The sequence below is a fragment of the Mus caroli genome, unplaced genomic scaffold, assembly GCF_978045245.1.
Source record: "Mus caroli unplaced genomic scaffold, Mus_caroli_1 scaffold_9, whole genome shotgun sequence".
Classification (NCBI taxonomy): Eukaryota; Metazoa; Chordata; class Mammalia; order Rodentia; family Muridae; genus Mus; species Mus caroli.
Genome location: NW_028227264.1, coordinates 106,535,177 through 106,556,671, shown reverse-complemented (window position 1 = coordinate 106,556,671; position 21,495 = coordinate 106,535,177). Strand labels below are relative to the sequence as shown.

Sequence of the window (21,495 nt, the reverse complement as noted above, 5' to 3'; positions counted from 1 at the left end):
CTCAACAAACCTAAAAGAAGGAAGCCACAAGAACAGAATGCCAACTTTAACAACAAAAATAACAGGAACAAACAATTACTTTTCCTTAATATCTCTTAATATCAATGGTCTCAACTCCCCAATAAAAAGACATAGACTAACAAACTGGCTATACAAACAAGACCCAACATTTTGCTGCTTACAGGAAACTCATCTCAGAGAAAAAGATAGACACTACCTCAGAATGAAAGGCTGGAAAACAATTTTCCAAGCAAATGATATGAAGAAACAAGCCGGAGTAGCCATTCTAATATCTGATAAGATTGACTTCCAACACAAAGACATCAAAAAAAACAAGGAGGGGCACTTCATTCTCATCAAAGGTAAATCCTCCAAGAGGAACTATCAATTCTGAATAACTATGCTACAAATACAAGGGCAGCCACATTCATTAAAGAAACTTTAGTAAATCTCAAAGCACACATTGCACCTCACACAATAATAGTGGGAGACTTCAACACACCACTTTCACCAATGGACAGATTATGGAAACAGAAAATTAACAGGGACACAGTGAAACTAACAGAAGTTATGAGACAAATGGATCTGACAGATATCTACAGAACATTTTATCCTAAAACAAAAGGATATACCTTTTTCTCAGCACCTCATGGTACCTTCTCCAAAATTGACCACATAATTGGTCACAAAACAGGCCTCAACAGATACAAAAATATTGAAATTGTCCCATGCATCCTATCAGATCACCATGGACTAAGACTGATCTTCAATAACAAAATAAATAATAGAAAGTCAACATTCACGTGGAAACTGAACAACACTCTTCTCAATGATACCTTGGTCAAGGAAGGAATAAAGAAAGAAATTAAGGACTTCTTAGAGTTTAATGAAAATGAAGCCACAACATACCCAAACTTATGGGACACAATGAAAGAATTTCTAAGAGGAAAACTCATAGCTCTGAGTGCCTCCAAAAAGAAACTAGAGAGAGTACACATTAGCAGCTTGACAACACACATAAAAGCTCTAGAACAAAAGGAAGCAAATTCACCCAAGAGGAGTAGACAGCAGGAAATAATCAAACTCAGGGGTGAAATCAACCAAGTGGAAACAAGAAGAACTATTCAAAGAATCAACCAATCGAGGAGCTGGTTCTTTGAGAAAATCAAGAAGATAGACAAACCATTAGCCAGGTTCACTAGAGGGCACAGGGAAAGCATTCTAATTAACAAAATCAGAAATGAAAAGGGAGACATAACAACAGATCCTGAAGACATCCAAAACACCATCAGATCCTTCTACCAAAGGCTATACTCAACAAAACTGGAGAACCTGGATGAAATGGAGAAGTTCCTAGACAGATACCAGGTACCAAAGTTGAATCAAGATCAGGTTAATGATCTAAACAGCCCTATATCCCCTAGAGAAATAGAAGCAGTCATTAATAATTTCCCAACCAAAAAAAGCCCAGGACCAGATGGGTTTAGTGCAGAGTTCTATCAAACCTTCAAAGAAGATTTAATCCCAGTTCTTCACAAACTATTCCACAAAATAGAAACAGAAGGTACTCTACCCAACTCATTCTATGAAGCCACAATTACTCTGATACCTAAACCACAAAAAAAAACCCACAACGATAGAGAACATCAGACCAATATCCCTTATGAATATTGATGCAAAAATCCTCAATAAAGTTCTTGCTAACCAAATCCAAGAACACATCAAAACAATCATCCATCCGACCAAGTAGGTTTCATCTCAGGGTTGCAGGGATGGTTCGATATACGGAAATCCATCAACGTAATCCAGTATATAAACAAACTCAAAGACAAAAACCACATGATCATCACGTTAGATGCTGAGAAAGCATTTGACAACACCCAACACCCATTCATGATCAAAGTCTTGGAAAGATCAGGAATTCACAGCCCATACCTAAACATGATAAACGCAATCTACAGCAAACCAGTAGCCAGCATCAAAGTAAATGGTGAGAAGCTTGAAGCAATCCCACTAAAATCAGGGACTAGACAAGGCTGTCCACTCTCTCCCTACCTATTCAACATTGTACTTGAAGTCCTAGCCAGAGCAATTAGACAACAAAAGGAGATTAAGGGGATACAAATTGGAAAGGAAGAAGTCAAAATATCACTTTTTGCAGATGATATGATAGTATATATACGTGACCCTAAAAATTCCACCAGAGAATTCCTAAGCCTGATAAACAGCTTCAGTGAAGTACCTGGATATAAAATTAACTCAAATAAATCAATGGCCTTTCTCTACACAAAGTGCAAACAGGCTGAGAAAGAAATTAGGGAAACAACACCCTTCTCAATAGCCACAAATAATATAAAATACCTAGGCATGACTCTAACTAAGGAAGTGAAAGATCTGTACGGCAAGAACTTCATGTCTCTGAAGAAAGAAATTAAAGAAGATCTCAGAAGATGGAAAGATCTCGGCTATCTTGCCAAAAGCAATCTACAGATTCAATGCAATCCCCATCAAAATTCCAACTCAATTCTTCAACGAATTAGAAAGGGCAATCGGCAGATTCATCTGGAATAACAAAAAACCTAGGATAGCAAAAACTCTTCTCAAGGATAAAAGAACCTCTGGTGGAATCACCATGCCCGACCTAAAGCTGTACTACAGAGCAATAGTGATAAAAACTGCATGGTACTGGTATAGGGACAGACAAGTAGACCAATGGAACAGAATTGAAGACCCAGAGATGAACCCACACACCTATGGTTATTTGATCTTTGACAAGGGAGCTAAAACCATCCAGTGGAAAAAAGACAGAATTTTCAAAAAATGGTGCTGGCACAACTGGCTGTTATCATGTAGAAGATTGGGAATTGATCCATTACTATCTCCTTGTACTAAGGTCAAATCTAAGTGGATTAAGGAACTCCACATAAAACCAGAGACACTGAAACTTATAGAGAAGAAAGTAGGGAAAAGCCTCGAAGATATGGGTACAGGGGGAAAATTCCTGAATAGAACAGCAATGACTTGTGCTGTAAGATCGAGAATCGATAAATGGGACCTCATAAAATTGCAAAGCTTCTGCAAGGCAAAAGACACCATCAATAAGACAAAAAGACCACCAACAGATTGGGAAAGGATCTTTACCTATCCCAAATCGGATAAGGGACTACTATCCAATATATATAAAGAACTCAAGAAGGTGGACTCCATAAAATCAAATAACCCCATTAAAAAATGTGGCTCAGAACTGAACAAAGAATTCTCACCCGAGGAATACCGAATGGCAGAGAAGCACCTGAAAAAATGTTCAACATCCTTAATCATCAGGGAAATGCAAATCAAAACAACCCTGAGATTCCACCTCACACCAGTCAGAATGGCTAAGCTGAAAAATTCAGGTGACAGCAGATGCTGACGAGGATGCTGATAAAGAGGAACACTCCTCCATTGTTGGTGGGATTGCAAGCTTGTACTATCACTCTGGAAATCAGTCTTGTTCCTCAGAAAATTGGACATAGTTCTACTGGAGGATCTAGCAATACCTCTCCTGGGCATATATCCAGAAGATGTCCCAACCGGTAAGAAGGACACATGCCTCACTATGTTCATAGCAGCCCTATTTATAATAGCCAGCAGCTGGAAAGAACCCAGATGCCCCTCAACAGAGGAATGGATACAGAAAATGTGGTACATTTACACAATGGAGAACTACTCAGCTATTAAAAAGAATGAATTTATGAAATTCCTAGCCAAATGGATGGACATGGAGGGCATCATCCTGAGTGAGGAAACCCAATCACAAAGGAACTCTCACAATATGTACTCACTGATAAGTGGTTATTAGCCCAGAAACTTAGGATACCCAAGATATAAGATACAATTTGCTAAACACATTAAACTCAAGAGAACAAAGACCAAAGTGTGGACACTTTGCCCCTTCTTAGAATAGGGATCAAAACACCCATGGAAGGAGTTACAAAGACAAAATTTGGAAGTGTGACGAAAGGATGGACCATCTAGTGATTGCCATATCCAGAGACCCATCCCATGATCAGCTTCCAAACGCTGACACCATTGCATACACTAGCAAGATTTTGCTGAAAGGACCCAGATATAGCTGTCTCTTGTGAGACTATGCCAGGGCCTAGCAAACACAGAAGTGGATGCTCACAGTCAGCTATGGAATGGATCATAGGGCCCCCAATGGAGGAGCTAGAGAAAGCACCCAAGGAACTAAAGGGAACTGCAACCCTATAGGTGGAACAACAATATGAACTAACCAGTACCCCGGAGCTCTTGTCTCTAGCTGCATATGTATTAAAAGATGGCCTAATAGGCCATCACTTGAAAGAGAGGCCCATTGGACTTGCAAACTTTATATGCCCCAGTATAGGGGAACGCCAGGGCCAAAAAGGGGGAGTGGGTGGGTAGGGGATTGGGGGGGGAGTATATGGGGAACTTTTGGTATAGCATTGGAAATGTAAATGAGCTAAATACCTAATTTAAAAATGGGAAAAAAAAAGAAATTACAGCATTGTAAATGCCTGGGGTTGTGGTCAGCATGGTATATCGTCTGCTTTTGAAATAAGATATGATACGTAAAGTACAATTTCAATTAATCCATTAATAACGTTTGTCTCTAGTACAGACCAGATCCAAACAAGATGTTCTATTTGTCCAACCATGATCAATAAGCAAATAAAAACAGTAAATGCAAATAAAAAAAAAAAGAAATGATAATTTCAATTTTGTATCAATTATAAAGATTTCTATCAAGGTAAGATTATGGCTACATGTTTTGTTCAAGAATAAAATTAGTAATCCAGCCCATCTATTTCCTTCCTATTCAGAATTATGACCATTTCTAAATTATCCCTTAAAATGATAACCTATATATAATTTATAAGATCATCATAACCAGACACCCAAACACAGGGATCAGGATAATGAGTCTCCATGGCTTTTTCCTGTTGAATAGGGTTAACAAGAAAATTTTTAAAGGGGTGGGGAGGGGCAGGAAAATTAGAAAAATTGGTTAGACTTTAAAAAAAAAAAGCTAGTTTTCGCATCTGCTATCCAGTGTCGGTATGCTTAGAAGGCTCAAGGGTTGACTGAAATTTTGACTGGATCCATTTGAAAGTTTGGATGAAGCAAGATCATTTGGAAGCAGCAATAATTCCTGAAGCTGTTTTTCAAGTAAGTCTCAGGACGGCATCAGGAAGCAGAGGGCTGGAATAACAGGTCTGTTCAGCATCCCAACAATGAGTCTTGACCAAGTTGTACATTCTGTAGCATTTGAACCTCATAACTAAAATATTAGTACTCCTAAGATATTCCTATAAATTGCACAAGGTGCACAGATTAGTTAAGGATGAATTTTGCTCCTTGTTTGGGCAGGTGAAAGGCAGCTGTCATTTTTAAGAATTAATTTGATCAATAACCAATTGTAATAAATCTTTATTCATGACATGTGAAGGATGGCATGATGAATCTTAAGAATTGCTTAACCAACAAGATTTATTGTCTAAATTTAGTTGAAGTTTGGGCTAGAGACATTTTTATATCTAAGCCAGTTATTAGGCTTTTGCTAGGTTGTGGAATTAGCAGATCAAGTAACCTGTCCTGTTTGGTCTTCTTGGGTTTTTTTTTCTTTTCTCTCTTTCTCCAAGATCTTTAGGTGGTCTTCCTCTATCATATGAGATCCACATATTTCTGGAAGGGTTTCAAAGTCTTTTCTCCTTTCCTGTCAACACAAATAAAGAGACTCTTTCCTAAAATAGTATGACCTTCATCCAGTAACTAGAAACCATTAAAGTTATAGAATTAATTAAATTACTAGCTTGACCTCTCTCTCAGAGGGTTTTTAAGATCATAAATACCACCAAATTTATAATCATATCCATTTTGATAATTAAAACAGTTCAAAGCAATTAAAACAACTCAGTAGGAGAAAAATGGTCCGAAGAACAGGTAAAAAAGTCAGAAACAGCTCCACTCTAACTCTTAAGAGTCCTAGAAGAAGACCCCACCAAATAACCATAATATATATTCCGAGGACCTAGCTCAGACCTATACAGGCTCCTTAATTGTCTGTTAATCACTGTAAGCCCCTACAAGCCTTAGTTAAATAACCATTTAAAGGTATTCTGCATGTTCTTAGGGTAACTTTGATGCCTCTGTCTCTTGCAATCCTTTCTCTCCTCTTTCAATAAATCTTAAAAAGAAATGCAATTACCAGCCGGACGTGGTGGCGCACACCTTTAATCCCAGCACTCAGAAGACAGAGGCAGGCAGATTTCTGAGTTTGAAGCCAGCCTGTTCTATAAAGTGAGTTCCAGGACAGCCAGAGCTATACAGAGAAACTCTGTCTCGACAAACAAACAAACAAACAAGAAGGAAAGAAAGAAAGAAAGAAAGAAAGAAAGAAAGAAAGAAAGAAAGAAAGGAAGGAAGGAAGGAAGGAAGGAAGGAAGGAAGGAAGGAAGGAAGGAAGGAAGGAAGGAAGGAAGAAAGAAAGAAAGAAAGAAAGAAAGAAAGAAAGAAAGAAAGAAAGAAAGAAAGAAAGAAAGAAAGAAATGCAATTACCACAACGTGTAACCTCTAAGTTCTTTAATAACTTTGTTTAGGAGTACCATAGTAAAGGGCTTAGATCAACAATCCCTGAGTCTTTTTAGTTATGTGAATAGTACTAGTACTCTTGCTATTAGGAGTTACAATATTTTTATGGGAAGCACTTTAAATGTTTTGATGGCTAGGGACTGATGATGTAACTGAAGTTAGTTAATCACCATCTTCTTAAGCTTTTCTAGGTTACTTCGTTATTACTTTTTTTTTTAATTTTGGTTTCTTCCTAGTAGTTGAAAAGTCTTAAGAAATAATTTCAGTGAGAAAATGATAGTCTCATAATAGACATTGGTGGTAATTGAAATTATTGATTTCACTCTATGTGCGTTGACCATGGTTGTTGAGTTCTACTATCTTAAGTAAGTAGATCATTTCTTGCCCTATTTGATTGAACTGCTACAATTTTAATTACAGCTCAAATTGTAACATAACTACAGGCTTTATACAGCCTAAATATTTGTCCTTTGAGAAAGAATTTGATTACTCTAAATTTTATTATACTAGAGGTTAAAATGCTACAGAAAATGTTGGCCTGCCAACACAGAAATCAAAACCATTCTTCTAAATGATGCCCACATGCTGCTAGCATGTTTTAAAGGATATCAAAAGCAGTTGAAGTGACAGATGTATTTCTTCTCCGTTGGGTACTGAAGTGGTTTGAATGCAAAGAACAATTGGTCCCCAGTTGGTGGAAATGTATGGAAAGAATTAGGATGTGTGGCCATGTTGGAGATGTAGAGTATGACTTTGAGGGTTCAGAAGTCTTGCACCATTTCCAGTATACCCTGTCAGCCTTCCATTCATAATCCTGAGATATTAGCTCTCAGATGTCCCTGTCACCATGACTTCACTCTGCTATCACAAACTCTAAACCTCAGAAACCACAAACCTAACCTCATTCCCCTACAATTCCTTGCTCAGGGTGTTTTGCCAAAGCAAGAAAACAGTATCTAAGAAAGTAGAATATACTTCCGGGCAATTGACGATGGCAGCATGTATTGTAACCACTATAGTTGTTGGGCTTTCCAAATCACTTCTGTAACCTTAGGAAAATATATAGAAGACTCAATAGCCCAGGATTCTTTTCTTTTTCCTATAAGAGAATAATTAATTGCAGATTCTTTTAACAACTATACTAAACAGAGATCTCTGTGGGAAATGTTACGGGCACATACTTGTACTGTCTATTTCTCATATAGGCATACATATATAATATATATTAGTTATCATATATGAGAAATATATGTTAAAGTATATTGAATACATATAGAAATATATTTATATAGAAATGCTAGGCCCCCAATGGAGGAGCTAGAGAAAATACCCACGGAGCTAAAGGGATCTACAACCCTATAGGTGCAACAACAGTATGAACTAACCAGTACCCAGGAGCTCTTGACTCTAGCTGCATATGTATCAAAAGATGGCCTAGCCGGCCATCACTGGAAAGAGAGGCTCCTTGGTCATGCAAACTTTATATGCCCCAGTAGAGGGGAACGCCAGGGCCAAGAAGTGGGAGTGAGTGGGTAGGGGAGTGGGAGGAGGGTATGGGGGACTTTTGGGATAGCATTGGAAATGTAAATGAGGAAAATACCTAATAAAAATATTTAAAAAAAGAAATGCTAGGCTAATATTTGACAGTTTGATCCATAATGTATCAATATAGAAGTCACTTACATTTCCGAATTATTCTTTTCCTTTCTTCTCCTTGTATTCTCAGAGACTCTGTCTTCTGCATGTGTACAGGTTGGTCTATGTATTAACAAGGGACTTCAGCTCACTAGTCTATCACTTTACATTTTGTCTCCTAGAATAAATTTCAGCTCTGAACGCTTTACAACTCCTCTTATTCCCCATATACCTTCAGTTTACCACTTTGCTGTCTTCATGGCTTTCTTCTAGTTTCAACATACCTGTGTCTGTATATAGCTTGTCCCCCTGAGAAGCTTTGCAACTTTTACTGCACAATACCTTCTCAGAGTGAAAGCATATGGGACTCCACTGAGCTGACACAACAGAAGTAAAGGGTCTTTCTGGTGACTTTATCTTAAGGACTTTATTTAGAATCCTATTTTCTAGCTATTGAATATTAATTGCCACTGGTCAATGTTTTGCTGCCTGTAAATCTGTGAGCAAAATATAACTGTAGATACTGAAAGGCTACTTTCTAAATGTATCTTATTAGCTCTTTGCTATTTTCTGTATCAGGGTTTGTCATATTCTTACTGTCATATCAAATTTATGCTATGGTGAATATTTCTTCAGAGTATATTCCTGCAAATGCAAGAACAGTATATGCACATATACTGTTCTTGTATGCGTGTATGAACATGGTGTACCTGAAAGACTGGAAAACTAGACTAATATTGCCATTACCCTTGTGCTGGACTATCAAGAAGTTTCTCCATAGTATTTTCAAATAGTAAAATTCAAAAGACCTTGGGAAAATATGAATGAATTTCTAATGGATGGTTCAAATTTACTTTTCACAGTTTCACGCTCAAAATATATTCATCTTCCTTTTTCTTCATAAAAAGGATCTTTGGGATATCATAGTATCTTATGCTGTGGTTGGGGCATAGCAGTTATACAGATGAACTGTCACCTCAGTAATGTGCAGCTAGAGAGACTGTACCTGGATCCATCTGGGAAGAGAGAGACAGAATCTTGATGTCATCCCTGTTGCCTGGTAACTGGATTATTCTCTCATTTAGAGCAGTCTTCATTAGTTCAAAGTAGGTGATTTTGCACAAGCCTCTTCCGGTCAGACCAGCACCGGGGTAGCTAGGGCGCAGGGTCGGCTGACACCCGCCAGCTACCCATGACACCCGCCACAGGATTTTGAGACTTCTGGTGAGTGGAACACAGCTTCTGCTCCAATCCAATTGCATGGGACCTGAGACTGCTTTGGTGGGGGAGGCAGAAATCCGGCCTGAGTAGGGCCACAAGCCTCTTCCGGTCTGAACAGCACCGGGGTAGCTAGAGCGCAGGGTCTGCTGACACCTGCCAGCTACCCACGACACCTGCCACAGGATTTTGAGACTTCTGGTGAGTGGAACACAGAGTCTGCTCCAATCTTTAAACAGTGACAACAATAACAACTAATCCCAGAGATTACCAGATGGCGAAAGGTAAACGTAAGAATCTTACTAACAGGAACCAAGACCACTCACCATCATCAGAACCCAGCATTCCCACTTTGCCCAATCGAGGGCACCCCAACACACCGGAAAAGCTAGACCCGGTTCTAAAAGCATATCTCACGATGACGGTAGAGGACATCAAGAAGGACTTTAATAACACACTTAAAGAAATACAAAAGAACAATGGTAAACAGGTAGAAGACATTAAAGAGGAAGCACAAAAATCCCTTAAAGAATTGCAGGAGAACACTGCTAAACAGGTAGAAGACATTAAAGAGGAAGTACAAAAATCCCTTAAAGAATTGCAGGAGAACACTGCTAAACAGGTAGAAGACATTAAAGAGGAAGCACAAAAATCCATTAAAGAATTGCAGGAAAACCAGACCAAACAGGTGATGGAATTGAATAAAACCATCCAAGACCTAAAAAGGTAAGTAGAAACAATGAAGAAAACACAAATTGAGGCAACACTGGAGATAGAAACACTAGGAAAGAAATCTGGAACCATAGATACGAGCATCAACAACAAAATACAAGAGATGGAAGAGAGAATCTCAGGTGCAGAAGACTCCATAGAGAACATCAGCACGACAATCAAAGAAAATACAAAATCCAAAAAGATCCTAACTCAAAATATCCAGGAAATCCAGGACAAAATGAGAAGACCAAACCTACGGATAATAGGAGTAGATGAGAATGAAGATTTTCAACTCAAAGGACCAGCAAATATATTCAACAAAATTATAGAAGAAAACTTCCCAAACCTAAAGAAAGAGATGCCCATGAACATACAAGAAGCTTACAGAACTCCAAATAGACTGGACCAGAAAAGAAATTCCTTCCGACACATAATAATCAGAACAACAAATGCACTAAATAAAGATAGAATACTAAAAGCAGTAAGGGAAAAAGGTCAAGTAACATATAAAGGCAAGCCTATCAGAATTACACCAGATTTTTCACCAGAGACTATGAAAGCCAGAAGGGCCTGGACAGATGTTATACAGAAACTAAGAGAACACAATTTCCAGGCCAAGCTACTATACCCAGCCAAACTCTCAATAACCATAGATGGAGAAACCAAAGTATTCCAGGACAAAACCAAATTCACACATTATCTTTCCACGAATCCAGCACTTCAAAGGATAATAACAGAAAAAAACCAATACAAGGACGGAAACCACGTCCTAGAAAAAGCAAGAAGGTAATCCCTCAACAAACCTAAAAGAAGACAGCCAAAAAAACAGAACACCAACTCTAACAACAAAAATAAAAAGAAGCAACAATTACTCTCCCTAATATCTCTTAATATCAATGGACTCAACTCCCCAATAAAAAGACATAGACTAACAGGCTGGCTACAGAAACAGGACCCATCATTTTGCTGCTTACAGGAAACTCATCTCAGAGAAAAAGATAGACACTACCTCAGAATGAAAGGCTGGAAAACAATTTTCCAAGCAAATGGTAGGAAGAAACAAGCTGGAGTAGCCATTATAATATCTGATAAGATTGACTTCCAACCCAAAGTCATTAAAAAGACAAGGAAGGGCACTTCATTCTCATCAAAGGTAAAATCCTCCAAGAGGAACTATCAATTCTGAATATCTATGTGCCAAATAAAACGGCAGCCTCATTCATTAAAGATACTTTAGTAAAGCTCAAAGCACATATTGCACCTCAAACAATAATAGTGGGAGACTTCAACACACCACTTTCACCAATGGACAGATCATGGAAACAGAAACTAAACAGGGACACAGTGAAACTAACAGAGGTTATGAAACAAATGGATCTGACAGATATCTACAGAACATTTTACCCTAAAACGAAAGGATATAACTTCTTCTCAGCACCTCACGGTACCTTCTCCAAAATTGACCACATAATTGGTCACAAAACAAGCCTCAATATATACAAAAATATTGAAATTGTCCCATGCACCCTATCAGATCACCATGGACTAAGACTGATCTTCAATAACAAAATAAATAATAGAAAGCCAACACACACGTGGAAACAACACTCTTCTCAATGATACCTTGGTCAAGGAAGGAATAAAGAAAGAAATTAAGGACTTTCTGGAGTTTAATGAAAATGAAGCCACAACATACCCAAACTTATGGGACACACCGAAAGCATTTGTAAGAGGAAAACTCATAGCTCTGAGTGCCTCCAAAAAGAAACTAGAGAGAGCACACATTAGCAGCTTGACAACACACCTAAAAGCTCTAGAACGAAAGGAAGCAAATTCACCTAAGAGGAGTAGATGGCAAGAAATAATCAAACTCAGGGGTGAAATCAACCAAGTGGAAACAAGAAGAACAATTCGAAGAATCAACCAATCGAGGAGCTGGTTCTTTGAGAAAATCAACAAGATAGATAAACCCTTAGCCAGCCTCACTAGAGGGCATAGGGAAAGTACTCTAATTAACAAAATCAGAAATGAAAAGGGAGACATAACAACAGATCCTGAAGAAATCCAAAACACCATCAGATCATTCTACAAAAGGCTATACTCAACAAAACTGGAGATCCTGGATGAAATGGACAAGTTTCTAGACAGATACCAGGTACCAAAGTTAAATCAAGATCAGGTTAATGATCTAAACAGTCCCATATCCCCTAAAGAAATAGAAGCTGTCATTAATAGTCTCTCAACCAAGAAAAGCCCAGATGGGTTTAGTGCAGAGTTCTATCAAACCTTCAAAAAAGAACTAATCCCAGTTCTTCACAAACTATTCCACAAAATAGAATCAGAAGGTACTCTACCCAACTCATTCTATGAAGCCACAATTACTCTGATACCTCAACCACATAAAGACCCAACAAAAATAGAGAACTTCAGACCAATTTCCCTTATGAATATTGATGCAAAAATCCTCAATAAAGTTCTCACTAACCGAATTCAAGAACACATCAAAACAATCATCCATCCTGACCAAGTAGGATTCATCCCAGGGATGCAAGGATGGTTCAATATACGAAAATCCATCAATGTAATCCATTATATAAACAAACTCAAAGACAAAAACCACATGATCATCTCGTTAGATGCTGAAAAAGCATTTGACAAAATCCAACACCCATTCATGATAAAAGTTTTGGAAAGATAAGGAATTCAAGGCCCATACCTTACCATGATAAAAGTAATATACAGCAAAACAGTAGCCAACATCAAAGTAAATGGTGAGAAGCTGGAAGAAATCCCACTAAAATCAGGGACTAGACAAGGCTGCCCACTCTCTCCCTACCTATTCAATATTGTACTTGAAGTCCTAGCCAGAGCAATTAGACAACAAAAGGAGATCAAGGGGATACAAATCAGAAAAGAAGAAGTCAAAATATCGCTTTTTGCAGATGATATGATAGTATACATAAGTGACCCTAAAAATTTCACCAGAGAACTCCTAAGCCTGATAAATAGCTTCGGTGAACTAGCTGGATATAAAATTAACTCAAGCAAGTCAATGGCCTTTCTGTACACAAAGGATAAAGAAGAAAATTAGGGAAACAACACCCTTCTCAATAGTCACAAACAATATAAAATACCTTGGCGTGACTCTAACTAAAGAAGTGAAAGATCTGTATGACAAGAACTTCAAGTCCCTGAAGAAAGAAATTAAAGAAGATCTCAGAAGATGGAAAAACCTCCCATGCTCATGGATTGGCAGGATCAACATTGTAAAAATGGTTATCTTGCCAAAAGCAATCTACAGATTCAATGCAATCCCCATCAAAATTCCAACTCAATTCTTCAACGAATTGGAAAGGGCAATCTGCAAATTCATCTGGAACAACAAAAACCTAGGATAGCAAAAACTCTTCTCAAGAATAAAAGAACCTCTGGAGGAATCACCATGCCTGACCTAAAGCTGTACTACAGAGCAATTGTGATAAAAACTGCATGGTACTGGTATAATGACAGACAAGTAGACCAATGGAACAGAATTGAAGACCCTGAGATCAACCCACATACCTATGGTCACTTGATCTTTGACAAGGGAGCAAAAACCATCCAGTGGAAAAAAGACAGCATTTTCAACAAATGGTGCTGGCACAACTGGCGGTTATTTATCATTTAGAAGAATGCGAATTGATCCATTCCTATCTCCTTGTACCAAGGTCAAATCTAAGTGGATTAAGGAACTCCACATAAAACCAGAGACACTGAAACTTATAGAAGAGAAAGTAGGGAAAAGCCTCGAAGATATGGGTACAGGGGAAAAATTCCTGAATAGAACAGCAAAGGCTTGCACTGTAAGATCGAGAATCGATAAATGGGACCTCATAAAGTTGCAAAGCTTCTGCAAGGCAAAAGACACCGTCAATAAGACAAAGAGACCACCAACAGATTGGGAAAGGATCTTTACCTATCCTAAATCAGATAGGGGACTAATATCCAATATATATAAGGAACTCAAGAAGGTGGACTCCAGAAAATCAAATAACCCCGTTAAAAAATGGGGCTCAGAACTGAACAAAGAATTCTCACCTGAGGAATACCGAATGACAGAGAAGCACCTGAAAAAATGTTCAACATCCTTAATCATCAGGGAAATGCAAATCAAAACAACCCTGGGATTCTACCTCACACCAGTCAGAATGGCTAAGATCAAAAATTCAGGTGACAGCAGATGCTGGCCAGGATGTGGAGAAAGAGGAACACTCCTTCATTGTTGGTGGGATTGCAAACTGGTACAACCACTCTGGAAATCAGTTTGGCGGTTCCTCAGAAAATTGGACATAATACTACCAGAGGATCCAGCAATACCTCTCCTGGGCATATATCCAGAAGATGTTCCAACCGGTAAGAAGGACACATGCTCCAGTATGTTCATAGCAGCCTTATTTATAATAGCCAGAAGCTGGAAAGAACCCAGATGCTCCTCAACAGATGAATGGATACAGAAAATGTGTTACATTTACACAATGGAATACTACTCAGCTATTAAAAGGAATGAATTTATGAAATTCCTAGGCAAATGGATGGATCTGGAGGGCATCATTCTGAGTGAGGTAACATATTCACAAAGGAACTCACACAATATGTACTCACTGATAAGTGGATATTAGCCCAAAAACTTAGGATACCCAAGATATAAGATACAATTTGTTAAACGCATGAAACTCAAGAAGAACGAAGACCAAAGTGTGGACACTGTGCCCCTTCTTGGAATTGGGAACAAAACACCCATGGAAAGAGTTACAGAGATAAAGTTTGGAGCTGTGAAGGAAGTATGGACCATCTAAAGACTGCCATATCCAGGGATCCATCCCATAATCAGCTTCCAAACGCTGACACCATTGCATACACTAGCAAGATTTTGCTGAAAGGACCCAGATATAGCTGTCTCTTGTGAGACAATGCCGGGGCCTAGCAAACACAGAAGTGGATGCTCACAGTCAGCTATTGGATGGATCACAGGGCCCCCAATGGAGGAGCTAGAGAATGTACCCAAGGAGCTAAAGGGAACTGCAACCCCATAGGTGGATCATTATTATGAACTAACCAGTACCCCAGAGCTCTTGTCTCTAGCTGCGTTTGTATCAAAAGATGGCCTAGTAGGCCATCACTGGAAAGAGAGGCCCATTGGACTTGCCAACTTTATATGCCCCAGTACAGTGGAATGCCAGGGCGAAGGAGTGGGGGTGGGTGGGTGGGGGACTGGGGGGGGGAGTGTATTGGGGGCTTTTTGGATAGCATTGGAAATGTAATTGAGGAAATTACCTAATATATTAAAAAAAACAAAGTAGGTGATTTTTAATGATAATTTGAAACATAGGAGCTTAGAAGTAAGCTATGTGAATTTTGTTTATGCAAAGAAGAATCTTTTGTCAAATGTAAGGCATGCTTGATAAGACTCTTGTTTGGAAAGTGAATAACTATTTACAAATTGTCAATCCACCTGAAAATGAATTCCCAAACCAAGCAATAGTTTTTGAATGAGACATCAATGACACTGTTTGTGACATTATTATATTAGTGATAATGTATTGGAAAGAGGCATTATATTAGAAAACTGATCAATAATGTTCCTGGCTTGGTTATTGGAATATCACGTACTCTAATTCTCCTGCCTTTGACAGGGATCCATTATACCCTACCCTACAGTGATTAATATTGTTTCATGTTTATAAAGATCTTCATAAGAACAAAGGTTTCTAATCCTTTTCCTTGAGAAATAATGATCTGAAAATGTATTTTCCCCTGTATCACAGAACCCTTTTTTAACCCAAGAGAATCATCCCAGGTACTTTTTACTGTCATTCTTAGCTTAGAAAGCAGCAGGTGACAGAGTCCCTTGGAACAGCAAGGTAGGGAGGATAAAGTGCTATGGAATCCTAATAGAACAGTGTTTAAATCATAGTCCAGCCCTTTACTCTACTGCAACAAACGCATCCTTGATCTTCAGCTCAGTTTCCCATTGGGCTTCCACAAATACTTTTAGTAAAATGAAATGTGTAAACAAAATTAACAATTCCCAGTTTATTACCAAAACAGATATTACTTCACTTTTCTTTCCTCACTATGTATACCTTTTCATTGTTCTAAGGGTCGCCTTGGTCATTCTGCCCTGTAAATGCTCCAGATTCAGAAACACAGCATGCATTTGCTCTGCTAGCCCACACATAATATGCCTTATTTACATTTCCTGTCTTTTTTGTTTTTCCTGAATGCTCTTTTATGCATGAAAAGCCTGTAGATACTACAAAGTTATGAAATCTTGATTTGCATGCACATGAATGAAAGGTCAACATTTATCATGCAGAATTTAATTTTGTGCAGTCATTGCAGATTTAGCTAGAACTACCTTTGGTCTCTACAGTCTAGGATGCTTTCTTCACAGGCTTTATCTCACGCCTTGATTCATTCAGCGTTTCTTATCTAAGTGAGCTGCTGATTATATATGGCACACTTCACAGAACCAACCACCGTATGCTGAGGTCAGTTTCGCAGCTCCAGTGAAGGCTCTGCATCTAATACAGACGTTAGATTGCTTTAAGTATTTTAAACCATAATTCTATCACCTCCTGTACACTGAGATTAAATTGATTTTCTTTCACCAGTGTACAGCCCACTGTTTCTTCTTTCTATTTGCTACCACCATTCAAGTTATTTATAGCTCACAGTATAGATTCAGAAGTGGGAGCGAACGATTTCTTTACAAATTGCCTCTGTGCCCACCATGATGCTATGATTAATATGACTCAGCAGTAGCCAGCCTGCTGAACTGATTTATCCCTGCAACTTCAACCTTGAATGTGGACAAGCAAGTTCTCATTCCAGATTGCCTGATGCAGCGTCTCTAGAGTCACCATAGGGGCAGGAGAGTAGTTTTCCAGATTCAGCAGGGACTCTGAGTCACACCACTAGTTTTGTCCCCCTGCCACCTTGCCCATTCTCTTGAATGTCACTTACATTTAATGCTGATTGCTGATTTTCTGAAATAAATCCTGGGAGATTTAAGAGACATCTCCTCTTGCTCTATTTAACCACAGCCATCACTATGACCTATTGATTCTGAGTATAAGTTATGTCAGTCTTATTTTTTACCTGTTTATTATTGCTACATTATCATCTACTGCCGGTTTCATATTGGGATTATTAATTTAGTCCTCTAGAGTGCAAATAAGGAGATTATCTTATAAAGTCATTTAACAATGATTGCCACTACTGATCTCTGTAGATCCTCATGTTCTTGGGCAGATTTCTAAGCTTGGCATGGACAGTCCTTTGTAATTTTCCTCTTTTACTTTGCCATTTGTTTATCTTCTTTAATCCACTCATTCTCTCTGGACTTTGCTCCGCTGAACAAATGAAATTTTCAGTGGGCTCATTAGAGAACTTTCACACATGCTGTTATTTCTACTCAGTGTGTAATTCCACCATAATGTTCCTTTATTTCAAAAAATAACTTCTTTTGGTAAGGAGACTCTACCCAACAAATATGTATTGAATGATAGACCTTTCAGTATTATTGTAGGAAAAAAGATTCTGTAATGGGAATATAAACTACATACAATCTTTCTCTTTCTGAAATCTTCAATATCTCTTTCTCTGTGGTCCATTTGGGGAGCACAATCGGTGATTTCTGATTTATTTTTAAAAGCTCTGACCTTAGTAATGAAAACTGAAACCTAAAACATATTAGAGTGTGCATTTGCTAGTTGGGAAAGGTTTCTTTGGGACAAAATGAAAAGAACTGGAACGTTCAGTCCTGATGATACAACTGATTCTTGGGTTCAAAGTCAAAATGTACCTGGTTCTAGTCAAAATTAGAAAATGTCTGCACTTAATTCATACACTCATTGTATGTATGTATGTATGTATGTATGTGTATGTATGAATGTATTTATGTATGTATGAATGTATGTATGTATGTATCTATGTATGTATGTGTGTATGTATGAATGTATGTATGTATGTATCTATGTATGTATGTGTGTGTGTATGAATGTATGTATGTATGTATGTATGCATGTATGTATGTATTATTTTCGTGAGGATTACCATACAGGTTCTCTGCACATGTATTATGATATTAGCTCATTGTTTTATTGGACTCCTGAGTGTGAGACTCTTTTACCTGCATTTGGAATATTTTTCCTCCTGTACAACTTTGACATGATAGTATTTACTTCATCTTAATCTGTTTTATTTTGTCAAAAAAGGGCCTTTGTAATATTTCCAATGATGTCTTCCACTTTTGTGAGCAGCTACATAAAAGCAGTAGGTACAGAAAACCAGTGGCTTAGTAACAAAAGTGTCTCATGGTTTTGTGGATCTGATGCTCCATGTGCTATTGAAAATACATCTCAGGTAATTCTTAGTACTAGATGGTTTGTTCTGCAGAGCCTGACTTTGTAGAGGGGCTTTCTAGAAGCCCTAGGAATGACTGGAAGCCAGTTCTTATCAAGGGCTACTGATCACAGTGTCTATAAACAGCATTTCTACCCTGGTAGATGCACATTACTGGCCCATACATAGTGGCTTACGGAGAAGGGGGGTCCCAGAAACTTATATAAACCATCTCCATTCTTGGTCAAAGTAGTCAAAATGACTCCAAGTTAAGTAAAGCTGGCCACTGCATATTAGGAGAAGTATGGACATTTTTGAGTCAACTCTCTAACTAATGTGGGTACTTCTCAAAGCTGTTGGTGTATCTCTCTAGAGTCTACTATTTCCTCTTTAAACACCAACCAAAAATAAATTCTCTTAATATTTTCATGTGTGTCTCACCAAGATGAATGCAAACATAAAATATCCATGTGGCTCAATGTACAATGTATTTTTGGAAAAAAAAAAAACAAATCACTTTGCACACTTTGTTTGACAACTTTATTCTAGATCTTGTTTTGTGAAAACCATTCTCTTTTTAGTAACCATTCACCTCTGGCATTTGAATGACTTCACATTCTTTTTAAATATGACACGATTCCCACTTGAAAAAACAGTCTTCTATGCTTTGATGCAAACAATATAGTTGAAAACATGCTTGTCATTAAGTACCCATGAACGGAGCGTTTCTTCACGTACATCCCTAGAATAAATGTGTAAACTATACGTGTTTTTTAAGGTTCTTGTTCAGGTATTGCCAAATTTACTTTCAGATATGCAACCATTATTTTTAAATGTGTGTGTGTGTGTGTGTGTGTGTGTGTGTAAAACGTTACTTGCTGAGCATGCATACTCTCTTCTCTACTCAATGAGCTGTATTGCTTGCTCCCGAAAGGCAACAATTTATATACACACTCACACATAGAAAAACTGTACTATCTTTGGTCGTGTGGGCCATCTGCCCTTGTGACCCATGTCCCACTTCCCATTCAGGCTCTGGTTCTTTCAGCAATCTTATGCCTTCTCCTATAATTGGCCTTTGATTTTCAAGAAGCCACAGAAATCTACCAGTCAGAGACTCTAATACACTTGCTATCAGCTTCTATATTTCCTCTATTATGGATGGTGGGGGTGGGTTTTTCTCTAGCTAGAAAGCTACTTTATACTGAACCACCTTGATCAACACTGTGTCCATCAGGAGTTGTGAGCGTGGTTGGTTGGACACCTGTTCATATGAAGATGTGACAGAAGACTAAGTTATTATCTTTCTCAAGGTATTTATAGTTACAAAATAGAAAACTCCTATGCAAGACTGACAGTACTAAGCACTGCCTTTTGCTGGCTCATATCATATGGCTGTCACTAATAATCTCTCCAAATTATTATAACAGTTAGCAAAAACCTAATATTCAAATTACTAATGTTACAAGTGTAAACCGCATCTAATTTAAGTGACAGAACTCGATTTTCTTTTTCATCACCCTTACAATTTCTGAGTCAAACTAGTTATATAGAAGATGTGCTTTTCATAGCTTTTTAAATGAAAAATAGATGGCTGAAGGTTGAAAGATAATAATTATGTAATAACTTAAACATGACAGGAAGTGTGTGCACCACCTTCTCCTCATGCAAGGAAGGACTGAGGAAGGCATCTCATTCATCCTTTACTGCATTTTCATTTAAGGAACACTTTGTTCTTCTATCTTCTTTCGACAGCCTATTTCTATGTGGAGTTGGTAGATCAGAGCGTTGACACCATTTATAAGATTCCACAATGAGCCAGGCTTTCTGATGCCTACCTTTAATCTTCACAACTCAGGAGCCAGAGACAGAGGATCTCTGGAAGCAGCCCAGGGTGCTCTACATCAACATAGAAAGTTCCCAGTCAGCTAGGGATACATGCTGAAACCATCTTGGAGTAAATTCCTCACTGTAACGGCACCTGTAGCCCTTTAATACGGTTCCCCATGTTCCACTAAGTCACAGAAAATGTAAGTAAATAAGTATATTTACTTTAAATAAAAGAACACAGTTCCATTTTTGGTGCTACTTAGTAACTGTAATTTTGCTACTGTTATGAAGCATAAAGTAAATATCTGTGTTTTCTGATAGTCTTAGGCAACCCATGTACAAAGTGGTTCCACCCCTCAAAAGGGGTCAAAACCCACAGGTTGAGAACTGCTGCCTTGAACTTTGGCTTAGGACCTATGTTTTAATGTTCAAAATTCCATCTTCTGCTACCAATGACAAATGAGCCACTAATGATAATATGGGAATTGTAAACCTAGCTTTGGTTAAAAAAAAAAAGTTGTGAACCTTTCCCAACACTCAGGTAACATAGGTTTTATGACAAAGCTCATAGTGGAAATCATATAGTCAGAATACTTGGATCAATGGGTGTTACAGATTTTTTTTTTATGGCTTGGACAATTATTGTCTTCACATTTAATTCTCTCTCTCTCTCTTTCTCTCTTCCTCTCTCTCTCTCTCTCTCTCTCTCTCTCTCTGTATGGGTGTTTATGTGTGTGTGCTGATCATGAAGCAAAAAGGGGACCAGTTCCTTCACTATCATTATCCTCTTATCCTGCCCCTCCATTGCTATGAAAAATCCTTTTGATTCCAAATGTTTATATTACAAATAGAATTCTCCAAAATACAATTGCCTTCAGAATGTATGGTTAAGAGCATCAGTTCTGGTTATTCTGGCAGATGATTTGGGGGCAACAAATTTAACACTTTCTAATTCCTTGCAGAGTGATTGTAAGTCTATGGGCTTGGTGCATAGTGCAGTATGCACGTGGCTTTCTGCATTTATAGCTGTGATGGATCCATGAACAGTGTAGTATACACATAGCTTTCAGGGTTCATAGTCATGTTAGATCCATGAAC

At 38.1% G+C, this 21,495-nt stretch overlaps 1 protein-coding gene across 1 annotated transcript in view; it reads left to right on the top strand.

The window, feature by feature from the left end:
- Positions 1–21,495, top strand: part of Acss3 (acyl-CoA synthetase short chain family member 3) — a 193,712-nt gene that overhangs the window by 138,412 nt on the left and 33,805 nt on the right. The window lies entirely within an intron of this gene.